This window comes from Arachis ipaensis, chromosome B9 (genome assembly GCF_059453495.1).
Source record: "Arachis ipaensis isolate K30076 ecotype BB chromosome B9, ASM5945349v1, whole genome shotgun sequence".
NCBI lineage: Eukaryota > Viridiplantae > Streptophyta > Magnoliopsida > Fabales > Fabaceae > Arachis > Arachis ipaensis.
In genome coordinates this window covers 71,643,291-71,649,172 of record NC_142444.1, presented here as the reverse complement: position 1 = coordinate 71,649,172, position 5,882 = coordinate 71,643,291, and the positions used below count along the sequence as shown (strand labels likewise).

Below are 5,882 nucleotides of genomic sequence, written 5' to 3'. Positions count from 1 at the left end.
GGATCTCTGCATCATCCATCATAGTTTATCCAATTTTTGTAAACCTAGGCTACTAGTTTAGTATTTAAACAACTTTTAGAGACTTATTTTGTATCTCATGACATTTTTAGATCTAAACTTTGTATTCTCTGACGGCATAAGTCTCTAAACCCCATTGTTGGGGATGAGGAGCTCTGCTGTGTCTCGATAAATTAATGCAAGTATTTCTGTTTTCCATTCAAACACGCTTGTTCCTATCTAAGATGTTCATTCGCGCTTAACTGTGATGGAGGTGATGAGCTGTGACACTCATCACCTTCCTCAAATCATGAACGTGTGCCTGACAACCACCTCCGTTCTATATACTATTGAATGAGTATCTCTTAGATTCCTTAATCAGAATCTCCGTGGTATAAGCTAGAATTGATGGCAGCATTCATGAGAATCTGGAAAGTCTAAACCTTGTCTGTGGTATTCCGAGTAGGATTCAAGGATTGAATGACTGTGACGAGCTTCAAACTCTTGAAGGCTGGGCGTTAGTGACAGACGCAAAAGGATAGTAAATCCTATTCCAACCGGATCGAGAACCAACCGGTGATTAGCCGTGCTTTGACAGAGCGCGTGAGCGTAGTTTTTACTGGGAGGACGGAAGGTAGCCATTGACAACGGTGATCCACCAACACACAGCTTGCCATAGGAGGAATAAGATGAAGCCATTGACAAGGGTGATGCCTCCAGACGATTAGCCGTGCCGTGACAGGGCATTGGATCATTTTCCCGAGAGATGACCGAAAGTAGCCATTGACAGTGGTGATGTATCACATAAAGCCAGCCATGGAAAGGGGTAAGACTGACTGGGTGAAGATAGTAGGAAAGCAGAGGTTCAGAGGGACGAAAAGCATCTCCATTCGCTTATCTGAAATTCCTACCAATGAATTACATAAGTATCTCTATCCCTATTTTATTATATAATATTCGAAAACACCATTATCACTTTGTATCTGCCTGACTGAGATTTAAAAGGTGACCATAGCTTGCTTCATACCAACAATCTCCGTGGGATTCGACCCTTACTCACGTAAGGTATTACTTGGACGACCCAGTGCACTTGCTGGTTAGTTGTATCGAAGTTGTGACAAATTATGAGTGTGTAATCACGATTACGCGCACCAAGTTGCTCACGTTGCCAGGGATTGTTCGAGCCTGGACATCACAATTTCATGCACCAAGTTTTTGGCGCCGTTGCCGGGGATTGTTTGAGTTTTCGGCAAGCTTTTGGTCCGGTAACATCAGTGCCAGATTCCCTTTTGATCCGGCAACTGCACTAAGTTTTTGGCGCCGTTGCCGGGGATTGTTTGAGTTTTCGGCAAGCTTTTGGTCCGGTAACATCAGTGCCAGATTCCCTTTTGATCCGGCAACAGCATAAGTTTTTGGCGCCGTTGCTGGGGATTGTTTGAGTTTGGACAACTGACGGTTCATCTTGTTACTCAGATTAGATAATTTTCTTTTTATTTTCTTTTCAAAAATTTTTTAAAAAAATAAAATAAAATATTTTCAAAAATCTCTCATCTGTTTTCGAAAAAAATAAAAATGTTTTCAAAAAAAAATAATAAATTATTCTATAGATTCAAAATTTTTAAGAATGAATTCTAGTGTTTCATGAAGCATGTTGAAGCCTGGCTGGCTGTAAAGCCATGTCTATTCCTTTGGGAATGAGTATGTCAGGCGTGTCATGTCAGAATTACATGTGAAGCTTGGCTGGCTATAAAGCCATGTCTAAATTCATTTGGACTGAGGCTTGCAATTTGCTATCAAGAGCAACTTAGTTGTTGCTCATCCACCTGCTGCTGATCCATGATCACCTGCTGAAGCTTGGCTGGCCATTGGCCATGTCTAGTGTTTTGGACTGAAGCTTTCTTTGAAAGCTTGGCTGGCTAGTGAGCCATGTCTAATTCCTGGACTGAAGCTTTAGACTAACATGGCAAGATTCCTGGAATTCATATTAAAGAATTTTGGAATCCTTATTTTTCTTTTTTCAATTAATTTTTGAAAAAAATCCAAAAAAAAAATTTAGAAAATCATAAAAACCAAAAATATTTTTCTATTTTGTGTTTGAGTCTTGAGTCATATCATAAGTTTGGTGTCAATTGCATGTGCATCTTGCATATTTCGAAAATTTCATGCATTCATGGTGTTCTTCATGATCTTCAAGTTGTTCTTGGTAAGTCTTCTTGTTTGATCTTGATGAATTTTTGTTTTGTGTCTTTTCATGTTTATCATATGCATTCTTGAATTCTTAGTGTCTAAGCATTAAAGAATTCTAAGTTTGGTGTCTTGCATGTTTTCTTTGCATTAAAAATTTTTCAAAAATATGTTCTTGATGTTCATCATGACATTCAAAGTGTTCTTGGTGTTCATCTTGACATTCATAGCATTCTTGCATGCATTCATTGTTTTGATCTAAAAATTTCATGCATTGCATAATTTTCATGTTTTCATAAAAATTCAAAAAATCAAAAAAATATCTTTCCCTTTTTCTCTCATCAAATTCGAAAATTGAGTTGACTTTTGCAAAAATTTTTAAAAATCAAAGTTGTTTCTTATGAGTCAAATCAAATTTTCAATTTGAAAATCCTATCTTTTTCAAAATCTTTTTCAAAAATCAAATCTTTTTCAAATTTCTTAGTTATTTTCGAAAATTCCAAAAATCTTTTTCAAAAATCTTTTTCATAAAATTTTCGAAAATAACATAATCAATTAATGTTTTGATTCAAAAATTTGAAGTTTGTTACTTGCTTGTTAAGAAAGATTCAAACTTTAAGTTCTAGAATCATATCTTGTGATTTCTTATGAATCAAGTCATTAATTGAGATTTTAAAAAATCAAATCTTTTTCAAAAACTAATTCCTATCACATCTTTTCAAAAATATCTTCTTATCTTATCTTTTTCAAAAATATCTTTTCAAAATATCTTTTCTAACTTCCTAACTTCTTATCTTTTCAAAATTGGTTTTCAAAAATTTGTTTCAACTAACTAACTAACTTTTTGTTTGTTTCTTAACTTTTTCAAAACCACCTAACTAATTCTCCCTTTCTAATTTTCGAAAATACCTCCCCCTTTTTCAAAATTTCTTTTTAATTTATTAATTATTTTAATTTTCAAAACTTAATTTTCGAAAATTACTAACAATTTTTCAAAAACCATTTTCAAAAATCACTAACTCCTTTTCAAAAATAATTTTCGAAAATTCCCTCCTTCTCTCTCATCCTATTCTATTTATTCATTCATTAACTAACATCTCTTCCTCACATCATCACCAAATTCGAACCCCCTCTTCTATCTGTGTTCGAATTTCTTCCTCTTTTCTTCTACTCACATAAGGGAACCTCTATACTGTGGTAAAGAGAATCTCTATTATTATTATCATTTTTCTGTCCATTCTTCCTTGTCATATGAGTAGGAGCAAGGATAAGAACATTCTTGTGGAAGCAGATCCAGAACCTGAAAAGACTCTGAAGAGAAAAATAAGAGAAGCTAAAATACAACAATCCAGAGATAACCTTTCAGAAATTTTCGAACAGGCAGAGGAGATGGCAGCCGAAAATAATAATAATGTAAGGAAGATGCTTGGTGACTTTACTGCACCTAATTCCAATTTACATGGAAGAAGCATCTCCATTCCTGCCATTGGAGCAAACAACTTTGAGCTGAAACCTCAATTAGTTTCTCTGATGCAGCAGAACTGCAAGTTTCATGGACTTCCATCTGAAGATCCTTTTTAGTTTTTAACTGAATTCTTGCAGATATGTGATACTGTTAAGACTAATGGAATAGATCCTGAAGTCTACAGGCTCATGCTTTTCCCTTTTGCTGTAAGAGACAGAGCTAGATTATGGTTGGATTCTCAACCCAAAGACAGCCTGAACTCTTGGGATAAGCTGGTCACGGCTTTCTTAGCCAAGTACTTTCCTCCTCAAAAGCTGATCAAGCTTAGAGCTGATGTTCAAACCTTCAGACAGAAAGAAGGTGAATCTCTCTATGAAGCTTGGGAAAGATACAAACAATTGACCAAAAAGTGTCCTTCTGACATGCTTTCAGAATGGACCATCCTGGATATATTCTATGATGGTTTATCTGAGCTATCAAAGATGTCACTGGACACTTCTGCAGGTGGATCCATTCACCTAAAGAAAACGCCTGCAGAAGCTCAAGAACTCATTGACATGGTTGCTAATAACCAGTTCATGTACACTTCTGAAAGGAATCCTGTGAGCAATGGGACGCCTATGAAGAAGGGAGTTCTTGAGGTCGATACTCTGAATGCCATATTGGCTCAGAATAAAATATTGACTCAGCAAGTCAATATGATCTCTCAGAGTCTGCATGGAATGCAAGCTGCATCCAACAGTACTCAAGAGGCTTCTTCTGAAGAAGAAGCTTATGATCCTGAGAACCCTGCAATAGCAGAGGTAAATTACTTAGGTGAACCTTATGGAAACACCTATAACTCAACATGGAGAAATCATCCAAATTTCTCATGGAAGGATCAAAAGCCTCAACAAGGCTTTAATAATGGTGGAAGAAACAGGTTTAGCAATAGCAAGCCTTTTCCATCATCCACTCAGCAACAGACAGAGAACTCTGAACAAAATGCTTCTAATTTAGCAAGTCTAGTCTCTGATCTATCTAAGGCCACTGTAAGTTTCATGAATGAAACAAGGTCTTCCATTAGAAATCTGGAAGCACAAGTGGGCCAGCTGAGTAAAAGGATCACTGATATCCCTCCTAGTACTCTCCCAAGCAATACAGAAGAGAACCCAAAAGGAGAGTGCAAGGCCATTGACATAAGCGCCATGGCCGAACCTCTGAGGAGAGGAGAGGACGTGAATCCCAAGGAGGAGGACCTCCTGGGACGTCCAGTGATCGATAAGGAGCTTCCCCCTGAGGAACTAAAGGACTCTGAGGCTCATCTAGAGACCATAGAGATCCCATTGAACCTCCTTATGCCCTTCATGAGCTCTGATGAGTATTCCTCTTCTGAAGAGAATGAGGATGTTACTGAAGAGCAAACTGCCAAGTTTCTTGGTGCAATCATGAAGCTGAATGCCAAATTATTTGGCATTGATACTTGGGAAGTTGAACCTCCCTTGTTCATCAATGAACTAAGTGATCTGGATCAACTGACATTGCCTCAGAAGAGACAGGATCCTGGAAAGTTCATAATATCCTGCACCATAGGCACCATGATCTTTAAGGCTCTGTGTGACCTTGGTTCAGGAATAAACCTCATGCCCCTCTCTGTAATAGAGAAACTGGGAATCTATGGGGTGCAAGCTGCTAAAATCTCATTAGAGATAGCATACAGCTCAAGAAGACAGGCTTATGGACAAGTAGAGGACGTGTTAGTAAAGGTTGAGGGCCTTTACATCCCTGCTGATTTCATAGTCCTGGATACTGGAAAGGAAGAGGATGAATCCATCATCCTAGGAAGACCTTTCCTGGCCACAGCAAGAGCTGTGATTGATGTTGACAGAGGTGAAATAGTCCTTCAATGGAATAAGGACTCCCTTGTGTTTACAACTCAAGGATCTCCCTCTACAACCATGGAAAGGAAGCTTGAAAAGCTTCTCTCAAAGCAGAGTCAACCAGAGCCCCCACAGTCAAACTCTAAGTTTGGTGTTGGGAGGCCACAACCAAACTCTAAGTTTGGTGTTGAACTCCCATATCCAAACTCTAAGTTTGGTGTTGGAGAGTCTCAACAAAGCTCTGCACATCTGTGAGGCTCCATGAGAGCCCACTGTCAAGCTATTGACATTAAAGAAGCGCTTGTTGGGAGGCAACCCAATGTTTATCTAATTCTTATTTTTATTGTTTTTCATGTTTTCTTAGGTTCATGATCATG

General features: G+C 37.9%; 1 non-coding gene across 1 annotated transcript; it reads right to left on the bottom strand.

The window, feature by feature from the left end:
- Positions 1 to 3,966: 3,966 nt before the first annotated feature.
- Positions 3,967 to 4,074, bottom strand: LOC148545021 (small nucleolar RNA R71). Its single transcript, XR_015901474.1, has one exon. It is a non-coding gene; the product is annotated as a small nucleolar RNA R71 (small nucleolar RNA).
- Between the last annotated feature and the right edge of the window lie 1,808 nt (positions 4,075 to 5,882).